The sequence below is a fragment of the Bufo gargarizans genome, chromosome 5, assembly GCF_014858855.1.
Source record: "Bufo gargarizans isolate SCDJY-AF-19 chromosome 5, ASM1485885v1, whole genome shotgun sequence".
Classification (NCBI taxonomy): domain Eukaryota; kingdom Metazoa; phylum Chordata; class Amphibia; order Anura; family Bufonidae; genus Bufo; species Bufo gargarizans.
The window spans coordinates 268,690,489-268,709,972 of NC_058084.1; the positions used below are offsets into that span (position 1 = coordinate 268,690,489).

At 43.2% G+C, this 19,484-nt stretch overlaps 1 protein-coding gene across 2 annotated transcripts in view; it reads left to right on the forward strand.

Annotated features, from left to right (window-relative positions):
- Positions 1-19,484, forward strand: part of BASP1 (brain abundant membrane attached signal protein 1) — a 79,578-nt gene that overhangs the window by 17,107 nt on the left and 42,987 nt on the right. The window contains exon 1 of one of the 2 annotated variants that reach the window (XM_044294567.1): positions 14,293-14,414. The exons of the other annotated variant lie outside the window; for it this stretch is intronic. The gene's annotated coding sequence lies outside the window, so the exon portion shown is untranslated. Of the gene's footprint in view, positions 1-14,292; positions 14,415-19,484 lie in introns of those variants that run through there. 2 annotated transcript variants of the gene reach the window in all.

A 19,484-nucleotide genomic window follows, 5' to 3' on the forward strand; every position in this document is an offset into this window, starting at 1 on the left:
CTGCCCTGGGCCCAGTTGCTCCTGGGGGGCCCAAGGTAGCTGCCTCTTGAGCCCTGCTAGCTACTGCCCCTGGTGTCAGGCTGTCGGCTACATAGGCATCATGATCGTACTGTGTTAATGATCTTAATTCTAGGACCTTAATGAGTTTTGCTCTAGGACCTTAATGACATCATTACCATGTGACCAGTAACCTAGCAATTACTGGTCACATGGCTATGAGGTCATCACAGGTCCTGCTGAGTGTTGCAGAAGTTAACTGTGGAGCTTTTTTGTGCAAAGATTACATCAGAAAAAGGTGACAGGGGCTGTTATGTTAATATCCTGTATAGTGGTGGGCTGTATACTGTGTGGTGGGCTGTATACTGTGTGGTGGGCTGTATACTGTGTGGTGGGCTGTATATTGTGTGGTGGGCTATATATTGTGTAATGGGCTGTATACTGTGGGGGGGGGGGGGTGGCCTGTATACGGTGTGGGGGGGCCTGTATACTGTGTGGTGGGCTGTATACTGTGTGGTGGCTGTATACTGTGTGGTGGGCTGTATACTGTGGGGGGCCTGTATAGTGTGGGGGGGGGCCTGTATAGTGGGGGGGGGGGGGGGGAGTGCTATACTGCTGTACTGTATAGTGTAGGGGGCTGTATCGTGTATAGTGTGGGGTGCTGTATACAGTGAGGTGTTGTATACCGTGAGGTGCTGTATACTGTGGGCTGCTATACTGCTCTACTATATACTGTGGGGTACTGTATAGTGTGGGGTGCTATACTGCATACTGTGGGCTGCTGGGTGCATTGTAATACTAGGGTGAGCCGAGCCCTGGTCTCCTTCCTGCAGAGCGGTGCCCACTTCCAGCCTGAGCCCAGAGCACTGATCCTGAGCCGCTGGAGTCTTCAGAACTGGAAATATTCACAGTCATTCACTGTACTCTACCAGATGTGTGGATTTTTTGTGTGTGTGTTGTGGTGGAGGGCGTGATTGCATGCTAGGGTATGGGAAGGCGGGATCCAGGGGGCCCAACTAAATTTTGCCCAGGGTCCAATCAATATTAAAGACGGCCCTGGTCATAATGTAATAAAATCTATGGTATAGATGTTTTTCTAAGATGCTCTGTTATTGGGGTCGTAGTAAAGAAGAATATTAATGCAGATTTTAAAGCCGGTTTTTTCTATGCTTTGTAAATGCTATTATGAACGAGCTGATGGCAAGATGGCAGCCCCCATAATATTCAGAAAACAGAATAAAAAAAATCTGTAATCAGAAATTAAAATCAGATTAGGAAAAAAGGAGATGTGTCACTATCTAGTTTTAACCAGCAGATAACATTTTTGGTAACACATTTTCTTTAAATTGGGGCTTTGTAATTAGAGATGAGCGAATTTCATATTTTTAAATTTGTTCACACTTCGTTTGGTGGTAAAAGAAGAATTGCGCTATGGATTCCGTTGCCACGGACCATAACGCAATTCTATGACGGAATGCATAACAGAATGCCTTTAGAAGAGGCATTCCGTTATTCATTCCGTCATAATAGAAGTCTATGGGCTGCATAATGGATCTGTCCCGTTTTCGTTATGCAGGAGAGGACTCCCCTGCATCACGGAAACGGAACGGATCAGTTTTGCAGCCCATAGACTTCTATTATGATGGAATGAATAACTGCCTCTAAAGGCATTCCGTCATAGAATTGCATTATGGTCCGTGGTAACGGAATCCATAACGCAATTCTGCTTTTACCACCAAATGAAGCGTAAACGAATTTCATAACGTGAAATTTGCTAATCTCTACTTGTAATGACCAGTGGAGGGAGAATCCATACAGAAGGGCAGAAGCAGCTATAGAAGACAGCTCCATCTACTGGGCTAAGTTTAGTGGGACACATGCTTGGAATAAGGTATTGACTATAGATGTGTAGAAAACGTAATCTTCATACTATTGGGAGTTTTGTTACAATGATAAAATATGGTTTTCTGGTGTAATAAGTGCATTATTAGACCACCCGATACTCCGACATGATATATGGGTTAACAGAGGCATTACCCATTACCTTTAAAGTTGTAATTAATTAACAGTGCCCATACAGCCTAGGTGCGCAAAGTGCGGTTTCTAGCACATTTATAAAAGAAAGGCCCCACCTAGCCTTACAGAGTCAGACAGATTTAACTTCTGGAACATAGCTAGAAAGCCTACTGTGAACCCATGCAGGAAGTCTCAAAACATCTAAAAACATAAAAACTATAGATCTCTCACCTCCGCTAAAGCCAGGGTTCAGTAAAAGCACAGACAGTTTGGGTAGTGATGTTGAATAAATGCTAATTTCACAAATATAAAAAAACCTGGGTGATCCCCAGCTTTTTGTGCTAAGGGTTTATAGACCCATAAGCTAGAAGCTGAAGTGTGGATTACACAGGTCCCACTTTTATTTTTTATTTTTTTTCCCTCCAAAGAATTGTAACTCCCGTGTTCTAACAACTGTTTTCATTCAGACACCTTGGTAGGTTTCCATGCTTGAGTTTCAGGCTCTATCTTAAAGGGTTTTTTTCGAAGAAAATTTTTATTTTCAGCAAGTGCCCACAGCCTTCCACTGAAACAGAAGATTCATGCTTGCCTGCTCCACTAACCTCGCTGTCTCAATCTTCCGGTCCACAAAATGTTTTCTTCCAGTGGTGCATAGACATCAGGGGCGGACTGGCCATAGACCCTACAGGGAATTTTCTAGGTGGACCGATGCCCAAAGTGTCACCCAAGCCCTCTTCACTGACACTGGAGGAACTATGGGGGTCATTATTAGAGGATGTCCGACAGCATGCTGAAGATGGGGCTGGCTTGGCGTTGTGGACCCTAAGCCCCCTGCTCCATATGTATATTAGAGACAATTGGAGGAGATCCAAATGTGGCAGCTATTGATAGCCTCTGCAGAGGGACTGCTTCTGGGGAGGTATTTTGTGCTGCATTGTGGTATTTGACTCTGTGGAATGGTATTGTGTTTTGCACTATGATATTACTGATCGCGCCGACTTGTTGTGCTTCACCTTCTGTCACTTTGGACCCAGCTACAATATTGGGGGCTACTTTTAGTTTTTTTTCACAGGGCCACTATAAGTTCCCTGTCCACCCCTGATGGGCATGGTTACATGCATTGCTCCAGCCAATGACTGGCTTCAGCAGTGATGTGGCCAAAAGCAGCACATGACTGCTGAAGCCAGTCTGGCTGGAGAGGTGTATGACCGACCGTGCTCATGCACTGCCGGAATAAAAGAGTACAGGGACCGGGAGATGGAGACAGCCGAGGCAACGCAGAGGATAGGAATGGTATGTATAAATCCTCTGTTTCAGAGGGCAGGCTGCAGGCACTCGCTGAAAAAAATCATTATTCCTTGTAAAAGGACCTTAAAAAAACAAAAAAACTTTAAAGACTGACAATCAGGCCATTTATTGGGGATGAACATTTGTATTAACGCTTGTTCACGATATTTGGACCTATGTTAAGGTGCCAGCAATTATTTAATTAATGAGCAAATGTTCCTTCATCGAGTGATGGTGTGTTTCGGCCAGCACTAGTGTTGATCAAGCATACTCTGCCGAACACCATTTAGACTCTAGCATCGCAATGCTCAGCCGAACACCTCATGTGCTCAAGGGAGATGCTTGAGTCAGTATATTTAAATCAAATTTAGCCTCTTTCTGAAATGTTTCTGCCAGGATTTGAACTCACAACCTTCTTCATTTGAGTCAAGAACCTTAACCACTCAGCTATTAATCTGAATGATAAACTGTGTCAGAAAAACCTCATAGTAGTTTGTCATATAGTAAGTATTCATTTACAGCAGAAGTATAATTTTATATTTAACTGCATGCAGGTTAACATGCAGGTCTATAGTGTAGTGGTTAAGGTTCTTGGCTCTAATGTAGAAGGTTGAGAGTTCAAATCCTGGCAGAAAAATTACAGAAAGAGGCTAAATTAAATATATTATATAATTTTTGTAATTGTAAAAAATGTATGGCACAAAATGAATAAATGTGTAATTACCGTATATACTTGAGTATAAGACGAGTTTTTTGGCACATATTTTTGTGCTCAAAAGGCCCCCTCGTCTTATACTCGAGTCTAGGTCTGTATTATGGCAACTTACATTGCCATAATACAGACCATGACGTGTTGGGAGCCGGAGAAGCTGTTACTTGCCTTTTTTACAGCTGCTCCGGTCAGCTCCCAGCACGTCCGCGCGGCACCTCTGTTAAGCTCCCAGTGTAAATCTCGCAAGACACGTGGACCGCGAGATTTACACCGGCAGTAACGGCCCCTGGACAGCCCCCCCTCCATGGCCAAGTATGAAGTAGGGAGGGGTACTTTCTTGATTGCGAAAATTCGCAAAAAAATCGCATTCAAATTTTCACATAAAAATTTGCATGGACTGGTATTTTCCCAAAAATAGAATTTTATTGGTACGGTATCTATTTTTATTTTTGAAATTTACCAGTAGCTGCTGCATTTCCCACCCTAGTCTTATACTCGAGTCAATAATTTTTCCCATTTTTTGGGGGGTAAAATTAGGGGCCTCGGCTTATACTCGGGTCGGCTTATACTCGAGTATATGCGGTACAAAAAAATTATAAATTAAATATATTTTCATACTTGGAGTGTAACATAGTATATAAGGCTGAAAAAAGACATTTGTCCATCCAGTTTGGCCTGTTATCCTGCAAGTTTATCCAGGGAAAGGCAAAATACTCCCTGGGAGGTAGAAGCCAATTTTCCCCACTTTAGGGGAAAAAAATTCCTTCCCGACTTCAATCAGGCAATCAGTATAACTCCCTGGATCAACGACCCATCTCTAGTGGCTATAGCCTGTAATATTATTGCACTTTTTAAATACATCCAGGCCCTTCTTGAACTCTTTTAGTGAACTCCCCATCACCACCTCCTCAGGCAAATAGTTCCATAGTCTCACTGCTCTTACCGTAAAGAATCCTCTTCTATGTTTGTGTACAAACCTTCTTTCCTCCAGACTCAGAGGATGTCACCTTGTCACAGTCCTGGGGATAAATAGATGATGGGAGAGATCTCTGTACTGACCCCTGATATATTTATTCAAAGTTTTTAGATCTCCTCTAAGTCATCTTTTATCTAAAGTAAATAACCGTAATGTTTATAATCTTTCAGGGTACTGTAGTACCCCCATTCCAGTTATTACGTTACAGCTCTGCTATGTCTGCTTTATTCACAGGATCCCAGAACTGTACACAGTACTCCATGTGTGGTCTGACTAGTGATTTGTAAAGTGGTAGGACTATGTTCTCATCACGGCCATCTATGCCCTTTTGATGCAACCCATTATCTTATTGGCCTTGGCAGCAGCTGCCTGATACTGGTTTCTACAGCTTAGTTTGCTGTTCACTGAAATTCCAAGGTCCTTTTCCATGTCAGTGTTACCCAGTGTTTTACGATTTAGTATGTACGGGTAACTTGCATTATTCCTTCCTTTTTTGCATAACCTTACATTTGTCATTGTTAAACCTCATCTGCCACTTCTCTGCCCAAGCCTCCAATCTATCCAGATCCATCTGTAGTAGTATACTGTCCTCCTCCATGTTAATTACTTTACCCAGTTTAGTGTCATCTGCAAAAATGTATATTTTACTGTGCAAGACTTCTACAAGATCATTAATAAATATATTGAAGAGAATAGGGCCCAATACTGACCCCTGAGGTACCCACTAGTGACAGTGACCCAATCTGAGTGTGTACCATTAATAACCACCCTCTGTTTTCTATCATTGAGCCAGTTGCTTACCCACATACTGACATTTTTTCCCAGTCCGAGCATTATCATTTCATATACTAACCTTTTATGTGGTACAATGTCAAATGCTTTGGAGAAGTCCAGATACACGACATCCATTTATTCACCTCTGTCAAGTCTAGAACTTACCTCCTCATAGAAACTGATTAAATTAGTTTGACATGACTGATCCCTCATAAAGCCATGCTGATATGGCGTTATTTGCTTATTTTCATTGACTGCTCCAAGATAGCATCTCTTAGAAAACCTTCAAACAGCTTTCCCACGACAGATGTTAACCTTACCAGCCTGTAGTTTCCGGGCTCTATTTTTGGACCCTTTTTGAATATTGGCACCACATTTGCTATGCGCCAATCCTGTGGAACACTCCCTGTCAGTATAGACTCTCTTAGGATACGGGGGGTGTATGCCATCTGGTCCTGGCAATTTGTCTAGCTTAATATTTTTAAGTTGCTGTTGTACTTCTTCCTCGGTCAGACAGGGCACTTTTAATGGGGAATTTACTTTTTACATTCTGCATTTCATCCGACAGTTTATATGTTTAAATGTAGCTTTTTTGAAGTTTTGGTATTTTTGTTCCTCCCCGACGAAACACTCTTTTGAATGATAATTGGAAGGTTATTACTTTATGGTCACTATTTCCCAGGTGTCCCCCAACCTGCACATCTGTTGTTCTGTCAGGTCTATTGGTTTATACTAAGTCCAGTATGGCCATCCCCCTAGTCGGGTCCTTATTGCCAAGAACCTGTTTCCTTTATGAGATATACAAGATTCAGTTTCCCAGTCTATATCTGGGTAGTTGAAATCCCCCATAATAACCACCTCATTATGATTTGCCACCTCGTCTATCTAGTTTAGTATTAGATTTTCTATGGATTCTGGTATATTAGGTGGTTTATAGTAAACTCCTATTAGTAATTTTTTGACTCCATGTATTTCTACCCACAGTGACTCCACATGTTCATGTCCCTCATTTATATCTTCTCGGACTGTGGGCTTTAGACAGGACTTACATAAAGGCAGACCCCGACTCCTCTCCGGTTTTGGCAATCCTTTCTAAACAGACTATAACCCAGTCATAGCTATCTTCCAGCCATGTCTCAGTTATTCCCACTAGGTCATAGTCGTCCTCGCACATCACTAATTCCAGTTCTGCAGTTTTATTAGTCAGGCTTCTGGCATTAGTATACATACATTTAAGAGGTTTATGTATATTTTTTTTTACCCTCACTTTTCCTTCTAAACTTTTCTAGTACCTCCATCCATTCCTCCCCCAGTCCCATTACCTTGCCCTCGGTCTCTATCTGCACTATCTTCCCATCCTATACCCTCCCCCCATCCCCTAGTTTAAACACTCCTCCAACCTTCTAGCCATCTTCTCCCCCAACACAGCTGCCCCTTCCCCATTGAGGTGCAGCCCATCCCTATGATAGAGCCTGTAGCCAACAGAGAAGTCAGCCCAGTTCTCCAGGAACCCAAACCCCTCCTTCCTACACCAGTTCTTGAGCAACTTGTTAACCTCTCTAATCTCCTGCTGCCTTTCTTGTGTGGCTCATGGTACCGGTAGTATTTGGGAAAATACTACCTTTTGAGGACATTGCCCTAAGCTTTTGACCTAAATTTAGGATGCTCCACCGGCCTCTAACTTCGTCATTCGTTCCAATATGGACCATGACTGCTGGATCTTCAACAGCCCCTCCCAATAATTTGTCAACCCGATCCACGATGTGTCGAACTCGAGCGCCAGGAAGACAACACACCGTTCGACAATCCTGGTCTTTATGACAGATTGCCCTATCTGTACCCCTAATAATTGAGTCTTCCACTATTAATACCTGTCTGGCCTGCCCTGCTCTCCTGGTCCCCTGCTTACTGGAGCGGACATTCCCCTGACTGGCAGGGGAAGTGTCCAGCTGCAGCGGTGCTCTCCCTGAACTGACATCCTCCTCATCTGCCAACCGTGCAAACGTGTTGGGGTGTGTCAGATGCGGGCTAGCCTGCTTGGCACTCTTCCCTCTACCCTGATTTCTAACTGTTACCCAGCTAGCTACCTCACTTTCCTGAGCCTCCTCGCTACCACCCTCCCCCATATCTACCCCATAGAGTGCTTGCTCAGTGAGCAGCAAACTCTTTTCCAAATTGTCAACTCTTCTCAGTGTTGAAATTCGCCCGGTTAGATACTCTATGTGCAATTCCAAACGGGCAATTTGCTCACATTTTTAACAGATGTGCACCCTCAAACGGCTGTTCCAGGACTGCATACATTAGACAAGATGTACACTGGACTGCGCTGTCAATAATGGAACACATGCTAAATGGGGATTACAGAAGAAGAGAAAAATACAATATAGTGCAGTGATAAGGATGTCCTCTCCTAAAGTCCCTGAATCTGAAGTCACACACTTAAAACAAACACACACTTAAAAATCAAAAACTTGAACGCTCACAAACTCGTGTTATTTGCCTGCTTATATAAATGCAGATCTCAAACCGGCTTTTTTTCCCCCTGATATATATGAATGCATAATATGTGGGAAACTACTACTGTTTAGCCATAATATATTTACATATATTATAATATATAATTACTAAATATTTATTATTATTATTATTAAATTTAGCCTCTATTTCTGAAATGTTTCTGCCAGGATTTGAACTCGCAATCTTCTACATTAGAGCCAAGAACCTTAACCACTACGCTATAGCGCTGCATGTTAACCTGCAGTTAAATATAATATGATACTTCTGCTGTATAGGAATACTTACTACATGACAAACTACTATGAGGTTTTTCTGACACAGGTTATCATTCAGCTTTATAGCTGAGTGGTTAAGGTTCTTGCCTCTAATGTAGAAGGTTGTGAGTTTAAATCCCAGAAGAAACTTTTCAGAAATAGAGGCTAAATTAGATTAAAATACACTGGGTGTCCCCCAAGCACTGACTCCATATATGGACATAGCTATATATGGCGTCAGAGCAGGAACTCCTAAGTGCGGACTTGCACTGGGGGATTCCCCCACTGTACAGCTATTTTCTTCATAGACCTCAGTGGGACTCGGCACCCTCCCCTCTTCAGAGCAGGGGGTGCCTGGTTTAATGCTTTGGTTCTCCCATTGACTTGTATTGTGCTCGGGTGCTCTGTAAAGCATCCGAACATCCCAAAGTGTTCTACTCGAGCACTTTGCTCGATCAACACTAGCCAGCACCAAAATCATTGTTTCTGTGCTGCAGATTTACATACAAATGACTGGACATACTCTATAAGAATTTCCTGGTACAGTGCAGACTTCATGGTTGCTGACGCCAGACTGCTGTTTTGTCTTTACTGTGGAATGCTGCACTGTACAGCATTCCACGGTAAATCCAACATGTTAGTGGGTACTTGGCAAAGTATCCCTTTTGAGTAGCACGAAAGCAAGTTATAATTTGTCGTTCATTTCCAAGAGGAACAATGATGTTATATTATGTCCTAAATGAAAGGTCATGGGATTCTCAGAACTAAAATGGAGAAAAGACAAATCTCTTCAGCCTTGCAATTCATTGGCTCTATCTCAAACTCCAGTGTGGTAGCCTAAGCAACAGTAATGATGTGATATGCATACCTGATTATCTTACCAGAAATGGTTTGCAAACCTCGTAAATGTGGCTACATTCCGTGACTGCACATTTTGGTGCAACTGTAATTTACACAGCAATCTCTTCCTTGTTTCAATATTTTTATATATATTCGATTAGCCTTGTTAAATCTTAAATAGCTTGTGACTGTAAAATATGAGCACAAAAAATTCAAACATTTCAGGTAATGCAAAATCTCCTGTTTAGCTTCCTGAAAATAATACTTTATCGTCGCTCTAGCCCAGAGGTGGCACCCAGAGCTCTCTGTGGACACCCGCACCCTGGAAATTGTCTAAGGCGTGCCAAGATGCCTTAGACTTTTGCTGCCATTCATCAGCGCAGGGCGCACTCTGAACAGCACATGCAGCACATTGAATGTAGACAGGCTATTATAGCTAAATGGTAAATTACATGGAAGATACACTATACTGGACTGTAGTATTCAGGGTAAATTGCCGTGTTGGCATTTTGCGATAAATAAGTAGGCTTTGGGTTGCAGTTTGGGCACTCGGTCTGTAAAAGGTTCTCCATCACTGCTTTAGCCTGACATGAGAGTGAACACTTTGATTCTTTGGATTAGGGTCCATTCACACGACCACAGTGTTTTGCCGATCAAGAAAACACCGGACCGCCACCCCAGCTGCGGACAAGAATAGGACATGTTCTAATTTTTTTTTTTTTTTTTTTGCGGGGCCGCGGATCGGAAATGTGGATGCGGACACCACACTGTGTGCTGTCTGCATCTTTTCCGTCCCCATTGAAAATGAATGGGTCCGCACAATTATACGGATCGGATCCGGAACCAAAGTGCGGATGTGTGAATGGACCTTAATGGAGATATTCTGTGTACAAGTAAGAGTAAATGCTGGCTCCCAGCTACAGATGTAGTATAGTTAAGTCACAATCACAACGCGTTGGCTAAATGTGATAACTTACCAAGTGTGTGTGTGTGTGTTAACACTACATTCATAGGACTATCATTAATATTTAATGAAAAATGTCCTGGAATAGATACTCTTTTCCTGATTCTTGTAGCCTGCCTCTGCTAGGGAAAGAATCATACTTACCGGTTCCCTGCAACTCTGGTCCTACATGCTTGCTATCGTGTATCCATCTTCTGGTCTGCGGCTTGTTTACGTCTTGCCCAGTATGGGCGTGTTCACCTACTCTGATGCAGCCAACCACTGGCTTCAGCAGTGATGTATCTGTTGTGTACACACCACCTCTGAAGATAGTGGTTGGCTTCAGCAGATCAGGTGACCATGCTAGGGAGGAAGGAAACAAGCTGTGGACTGAAAGATGGACATGTGGGAGCTGGCATGTAGGACCAGAGTGGTGGAGTAGGTAAGCATGATACTTTTCCTAGCAAAGGAAAGCTCTGGGCATCGGGAAAAGTATATATTCCCAGACAACCCCTTTTTAAGTTGCACATACATATTTAATGCCGGCCAATTAATGTCTACAGGGGTGTGCCAACTCTCCCATGTCATAGGAAACCATATTGGATTTCAACATAATCATTTGTTAGCACAGCAGCTTACCTTCTTCTCCCCATTGACAACTCATGTACCAAACCATGTTTGCATGTATATGGGGGGGGGGGGGGGGGTCGGGAAGAATAGCAAATCTATGTAGTGTAATTACTTGTGTGTGGTTTATTTAGTCTGAGCAGAAGCATAAATTGCAGGGTCTGGTTCTGCTTGGTCCTCTGCTTCTTCTATGTTGATATTGAGTATCATACAAAGCTGATATAAAGGCTTTATGTAGAAGAAGTTGAAATCAAAGTGTTGCAGGAAAATGGATGGAGATCATTTGGTTGACTGCAATTGTTTGCCAGAAGATGCTTCAGACATCTGCTACAAAATACAATTGACGGCGGTGGGAGTTGTAGGAGTAATTTGGATCTGGATCCCTTCAGAGGTTCAGTAGAGTCCACTGCCACCTTAAAAGAAGTGAGCAGCTTCTAACTACCATGTTAAACTGTATGTAAGTACTGGGCTCTCAATTACTATTGGAATGTTGGAGACAAAATGAGGGTCTCCATGCGCCTTTCTTGCGCAGGGGTGTTCTGTTTGTGTTTGTCCCTGCCATGTCACATGCTAATATATGAACATAAGAATGCAGAATGCATAGTGATTTCAGGGCAGTTCCTTAATGATGCTGTCATGTTCTTAATATTTCACAACAATTTCTAAAGATGTTCTGCTGTTGAATGTTTGCATCCAGCTTGACCACACACCACTACATTTTCCATCATATTAAATCATTACAAAATTTTCAGTATAAAATATTTTTTTATTAAACGTTAACTTGTAACATCTGAGAAATGTAAGTCATTAAAAAGAAAATAATCTACAGAAGAAAAGGGTAATATTTTGTACAGCTGCTCTAGGGACTCGCCATATAAAATAGGGTTCTTGGTTGTGTATGTCCAGCTGTGATTATTATTAGAATATTAATAGAAGTGTATAGGTCTTATTCAGTCAGGTATATTTTGTAATGTTGGAGTAAGATGACACGGTGGTTAGGTACCGCAGGAGTATTCTACTTTTAAGGCGTGCCGTATTGATGACCAATCTGTGTCGGCATCCTCAAAGCACAGTTCCGTATAGTGGTTGTACTTGGCATTGAAGCCCATGTCTGTTCCATTTGAATGGGACTGAGGTGCACATAGCTATGTGACCAAGGAAAACCTCACAGCTGATTGGCAAGGGTGCCAGGAGCCGTACTCCCACCTAATGATAGATGTGGATGACCTTTCTGAGGATTGGTTTTCGATCTTGCACTCCCAGAAAAGCTTTTGAAGGCTAAATCTGAAGAACATATTGCTATATGGATCATAACTTGCACATCTTGGTACGCAAATTGGGATGTGACTTCCAGTATCTCTTGCATTACAGGATGGATCACTACGCGTCATTCTTCTAATCAGATGATCTGTCCATACACCTCCTGCTGTCATTCCAGTTTGTTGTTGTTCTTCCAGCCACTGGGACATGTTGCGTTGAACAGCTCTGGGCTTAGATGTGTAGTGATCTGCTCGAGTGATAAACCAAGGCCTCTCAGTTCAAGGATTCTGTCCCTCTCAGTTTGTGGCAAGTGGTGAGAACGAGCCCGTCAACAATCAGTAGGCATTACACAATCATCCCACACAGATTTGATCAATTTTTATTTATTTTTTTAGGTTTCATGTGGCTAAAAATCTACTGCTTTCAGTCTGGCTTTTATGCCCCTTTCACGTGCCACAGATTGGAGCTAGGTGGTTGAAAATGTGATAATCTGCTGATCTTGGTGGCACCTGCTACTTCCTTGATTTGCATAACCTTATGGCTTGTCTGTCTTGGTGTTGTAGTTTCAATGTTGAGCGTATAGGTTGAGCTGTTATAACCATTTATGATGGTAAGATAATAGAAGTAGTGTCTAGACAGCCATGCACTTATATCTGGATATAATTCTTAACTCAAACAAAACCTTATCAGGTAGCTGCTGTGGCACAATTTGGTTATCATAGATCTATATTTGTTGGGTACAGGGAAGTCATATCAGCAGGGATTTGTTATGCATTTGTTTGTGGTAGCATTGGATTTGCTATTCAGACTGTTTTATAGTTTTATGATCTCCCACTTACCTTGATTACAGTAATGAAATGTGAAAGAAAAATATATTTATACCTTTTTATAAAAATAATTCTGACAGTATATAAGATCCTGTATAGAAAAAGTGTTACATGTAATAGTATATTGCTCAATCAGAACACCTTGTTTGGAATAAGTATTCCCTGTGATACCTTCCAATGCATTTTATCTAAAAATAATGGGACTCTCCAGGAGCACTGTGACTGGACTCCTTGTGCCACCTGCACAACGCAGCCTATGAACCTGACAGCCTTCCTATACATTACTGACCAGTGGTTCCTGGCTGGGTAATGGTCATACTGGTCACTAAGTTTAAATTTTCTCTGAAGAGTCTGTCACTTTTGTTGGGCTTCACTTCTTGCTGTTAATATATAGAGTAGATAGACCAATGCCCTTTGCTTCACAACTGTTTAAATGCCTGTGGGATATTGAATTCCAAATAGCAGCTATAGGAATGTCCCATGAGTGCGATTACCCGCAAGTAAACACAGCAAAAGCCTGATCTATACACTGCTAGGGCTGAAAAAAGCCCAGCAGACAGAAAATGGCGGTATTACAAAGAGTCCCATCAGCAGTCTTGTTAGAAAAATCATTCTGTAGAATCTAGCTGCCTAATCAGTTTTCACTGCATGGAAAGTATAGCTGCCCATATATTAATATACTAGCATCCTTGTGTACTGATCATTAGGGTATGCCGTCAGCGCCATGTGTGGGACCCACAATTATCTCCAGAACGGGACCCCCAAAGTGAGTGTAAAGCAGCCATTCATGCTTGGCCATCCTCTATTCATTTCGATGGGACTAATGAAAATGGCTAAACAGGCTCTCAGCTTTTTTCGGAACTCCCTGGGAGTTTATGGTGCACTCTCCTTCACTTTCTGGGGTGGGGGGGCCCTGTCCTGGAGATAAGTGCAGGTCCAACCTCTGAGACCCACCCTATCAGACTTTGGGGCATATTCCCAGCGATATGCCACCAATGTCTCAGATGACACAACCCCTTTAAAATAGTATACATTGGGGGTGACATTATCAGTGCTGCCATTGTTACAATGTACAGGGACACCCCTCTCAACTGGTAACACCCATTTGGACCTTTTATTGCAGACAGCTGGCAGTTAATTCATACATTTCTAGGAGGAATAGGAGGCACAACATGGCTATATGAAAATATTTCCCACTAGGAATGTTAGTAACTGATACACCTGACACCTCAGCAGAGGTGCACATGATGATGATGATGATGATGATGACTGGTCATGCCTGAAGGCAGTCAACCTTGCTTATATAGTCCTGCTAAACAATGTAATCTCAAGACATGAAAATTGACACCTCTTTACACCAGTGCTGTTTGGCATTTGTATCACGGTAAGTAACATTATGTACTGTAGGTAAGCCGTAAAGACCTTTCTAATGTACTTTGCATTGTTAGTGGAGATGATCTTCTTGTACACAGATGAACCATATGACTGTCAGGCGTTGGTTTGTTTTCAGGTACTGATCAGGTGACGGAGTAGATACACTTCAGTTATGGAAATAGAACTTGATGATAAATCATTGCTGTGTTGCAGATGTCACCTCGATTAAGGACTACTATCTGTTCCAGCGTCCACTGTATTGTGCACCGCCAGATCTCTAATCACTCTAATGGGATCCGTTAGGGATCTGGGCACTATCCGGCATATATGATAGTCCTTAATCAAGGTGAGAGACTCCGTTTATAGTCATTGTCCCATAACTGAAATGTATCACCCTTCTACAGAATAGGTTAACTGTATTTGACGGTTGAAGGCCCCACTGCTGGGACTCTCACTGATCACAAGACCGCAGGGGACTGTGGTGAATAGAAGATCGTTGTAGCGATCCCTATTCCCCATACAGAATCATTGTTTCCGGTCTGCAGGATCTGCTGCCCATAAGCAATGATTGGTGGTGCCTGCATGAACAACAGGATCACCCGATGAACCAGCATTCTGCTTGTTGTCGGGTGATCGGCGGCATATTTAGTTGGCCAGAGTATCATGAACAAGTGTTCGCAGGAATGCACTGTTATTGGTTCAGTGTCCTATTCCTATGTTCATTGAATTCAGTGGGCACTTCATTGGTTAGCCACACAACCCTTAAGGGTACGGCCACACATTCAGGTTTTCTGATGCAGGTTTTGAATTAAAAAAGTCACATCTGTCCTTTATACTTTAAAAGGGTTGTCCAGCTGAACCCAGACATAACCCGTTCTTGACCCCTCTGGGTGGAGCATTGGAGCATTTCATGCTCTGATGCTCCCCCAGGGGCGTAGCTATAGCGGGTGCAGAGGTAGCAGTCGCTACCGGCCCAGGAGCCTGAGGGGGCCCAAAGACCCTTGTGCCACATAAGACACTGGCATTATAGAAAGTGCATGCTGGTCAATTTACACCTCTGGCTGGAGGGAAGGGGTTAGGTTAAGAATTTGGCACGAGGGGTGCCCTTTCAATGTTTGCCTCAGGCAGCAGGAAGGCTATGTGCTTCTCTGCCCCTTGCCAACAAGCACCGAGGGACAGGGGCCCAATCTGAACTCTTGCACCAGGGCCCATGAGCTTTTAACTACGCCCCTGTGCTCCCCCTTGCCCTGAGCTGCATTGCACTGGACAAGGGCTTTTTGTTTACATTATTACACTGCAAGGCATAGGCTTCCACCTAGCAGTGATCCCGGTGATGTCACTGGCACTGATGGCTGGTGTTTAGCGCTGCCTTAGCCTTTTTTACAGGCTAGGGTAGCACTAAAGACCACCCATTCGTGCCGGTGACATTACCGGAAACATTAAATGCTTAGATGCTCAACTCATATGGGCTGACTGGGTAAAGAAGGGATTATGTCCGGGTTCAGCTCTGAACCCAGACAACCCCTTTAATTCTTTTATGATCCACTCTTATTTTTGGCTCCAATTTGGCTGGCTAAATTGCTGCTAAGTTGGAATAGATTTCAAAGCAAGTTAGGCTACTTTCACACTTGTGGCAGAGTGATCCGGCAAGCAGTTCCGTCGCCGGGACTGCCTGCTGGATCCGGCAATCTACATGCAAACTGACTGCATTTGTAGAGGGATTTGGGTGCGGATCCATCTTACAAATGGATTGCAAGAACGGATCCGTCTCTCCGGATGTCATCCGGAGAAACAGATCAGTGATATATATTTGTTTCATATCTTTACCGGTCTGCGCATGCGCAGACTGGAAGGACAGATCCGGCATTGCAGTATTTTTAATGCCGGATCCGGCACTAATACATTTCAATGTAAATTTATGCCGGCAAGTGATCCGGAATTCTGGACGGAGATAATACCGCAATACCGCAGCATGTTGTGGTATTTCCTCAGTCCAAAACGCTGTTCAGTGACTGAACTGAAGACATCCTGATGCACCCTGAACGGATTTGTCTTCCTTCAGAATACATGGGGCTGAAACTGATCAGCCCGTTTCCGTTATTGAGCCCCTATTACTGAACTTCGTGCCGGAAAAGAAAAACGCTAGTGTGAAAGTACCCTTACATGTCACGTGTTACTCTATAAAGAAAAGAGTAGCTGTTACTTTGTCTATGGTTATAACTTGACTTTGCTGGAGGGTAAATCATTGTTTAGGAATGCACCGATTTAGTTATAAAACTGCAGGATTTGAGAGAAATTGCCCTGAAATCGAAACATATTTTTTAAAAATTGCTAGCTTAACTACAGCAATTTTGAAGAGATCTTCAATCCACCTTTTTACCTTTCCAGGGTACACCCGAGTATAATGGAAGTCAATGGGAGAACCCGAGCATTAAACCAGGTACCCCCTGCTCTGAAGAGGGGGGGGGGGGGGTGCCTGGTTCATGGGAAAATGTCATAAACTTAAAGGGCTTCTGTCACCCCACTAAAGTGTTTTTTTTTTTTTTTTTGGGCTAGTCAAATTAGTTATATTGCGATATATGACAATATAATTGTGTTACTTACTTTGATCCAGCAGTTTCTGCAAAAAACGAAGTTTTAATATATGTAAATTCGGTCTCTTCCAGCAAGTAGGGCGGCTACTTGCTGGTAGCTGCTGCAGAAATCCGCCCCCTCGTCGTGTTGATTGACAGGGCCAGCTGGGATCTCCTCCTCCGGCCAGCCCTGTCAGTATTTCAAAAATCGCACGCCTGTGTGGATTCGGCGCAGGCGCTCTGAGATGAGGAGGCTCGTCTCCTCAGCACTCCCTCAGTGCGCCTGCGCCGATGACGTCTTCTATTTCGGTGATGTCATCGGCGCAGGCGCACTGAGGGAGTTCTGAGGAGACGAGCCTCCTCATCTCAGAGCGCCTGCGCCGAATCCACACAGGCGCGCGATTTTTGAAATGCCGACAGGGCTGGCCGGAGGAGGAGATCCCGGCTGGCCCTGTCAATCAACACGACGAGGGGGCGGATTTCTGCAGCAGCTACCAGCAAGTAGCCGCCCTACTTGCTGGTAGAGACCGAATTTACATATATTAAAACTTCGTTTTTTGCAGAAACTGCTGGATCAAAGTAAGTAACACAATTATATTGTCATATATCGCAATATAACTAATTTGACTAGCCCAAAAAAAAAATATCACTTTAGTGGGGTGACAGAAGCCCTTTAAGGAAACGTCACCAAAATGGTTTTGGAACAGCAAGGATGTATAGATGCATTTTGTACTTGCAGGTTACTGCTGGGAACTATGTTGTCACGCCAATTTTACAAACTGACAAAAATTCGCACAAAACCTAAGAAAAAATTTATTTTTGAGGAAAAATTGAAACATTCTTTCCTGTATATTTACTTTGTATATAAAGTGAAAGGAACTGACACTCCCATACACCCTTTGTTACACATAAAGGAGGGCATCATACACGGCCTTGAAAAATGTATGATTGATGGCCTGTTGGTGACCCTCAAAAACATTGGGAGCAAGGGCCTGCTGATCTGACCATCTAAAAATTTTGGGCGAGGGCCTGCTGCCACTTTGGTGACTCTAGATAACCTGGGGACAATCGCACGTGACGGCGACGATCCATTCGGATGTCTGCCCTATCAACTTTCAATGTTGTGATGAGGAAACTTAGTACAGGACAGGTACCACAGGTAATGTCACAGTTTGCAGTGTCTACAAAAAAAGCACACTGGATGTCGCTGATATTTTAGGGGTGCGCACAATTTACACAGGAGATGTGGGGCGATTCATTTAACTGTCCGCAGCGGCCTATTACACAGTATTTTGCGCAGGTTGCGCTGCAAACATATATTGCTGCTGTCACACACAATAGTTCTTACAAGGACTTTTGGGTCTATGAAACATTTTTGTAGAAAATTGACTTAGAATGAGCCGAACACACGTCATCGGGTGCTATATAGCCAACATGGCTACTGGCATTACAGTGATGGCGGTACTTACCTGCACGTTTATTGGCTGCTTAGCAGCTGCGAAACGTGCGGGAAAGAGACTCGAGCATTGCGATCAAGCACATGTGGTACTCGACCAAATACCGCCATGTGCCGAGCATAGCGATGCTCGAGCCGAACTGGTATTCTAGCGAGCATGCGAGCACTAATTATTAGCATTTGCTCTTTGGATGCTGGAAATCATTTTGTATCTTTTTGGACTTCTACTGCAGAAAATTGATTGGTACATTTTGGAATACAATATTTTAATTTTCTGTCTTCCTTTTGAGAAATGTTCCTAGAACAAACGCTTGACTAGAACAGAAGGTAATTGTATTTGCATCTTCCAGCCTTTAACATCTACCTTGGCAACATGTGTGGAAATTCACAGTAAGGTATTTGAAAGGTTGATACCGTACGTTTCAAATCCTGTTTAGGCAGTGAAATTCAGCTTTATTCCAGCCGATGGTGGCAGGGGGGAGGCAGGCACTGTTCACCTGTGTTTGCATTGCCCAGTGCAGTTTTGAATATGCCAGGATAAGTATTTGCAAATATGATTTTACTGTGTCACTACTTGCTTGTATAGTTGTTACAGAATACAATCAAGTCTACCTGGAGATAGAATGTGTACATGCAGTTTGTTTGGACACGCCTAGAGATAAAAATAATATTTCATGAGAATTAGATTACAATTCTTTGGCGCATTTAGTAACGTTAAGAAATGGTTACTAAATGGGGTTGTTGGGGCCTTTCTACGAGGCCCAACCTTGCAGGACCTGCGAAGGGAAGCGTACTTACCTGCTCCCTGGTGCTGGATTCAGCTCCGTCACTCCCTGAGGGCTCCAGATGGCGACCAAAATGGTCGCCAATGCGACTTAGAATTTACAAATGGTGACAAGACTTTTTAGTTTTGTCGCCATTAAACAACACAGTGAATAGACTTTCATCCTAGCAACCATGCATGAAAATCGCACCGCATCCACACTTGCTTGCGATTTTTCACGCAGCCCCATTGACCTCTATGGGGCCTGCATTGTGTGAAAAAAGCACA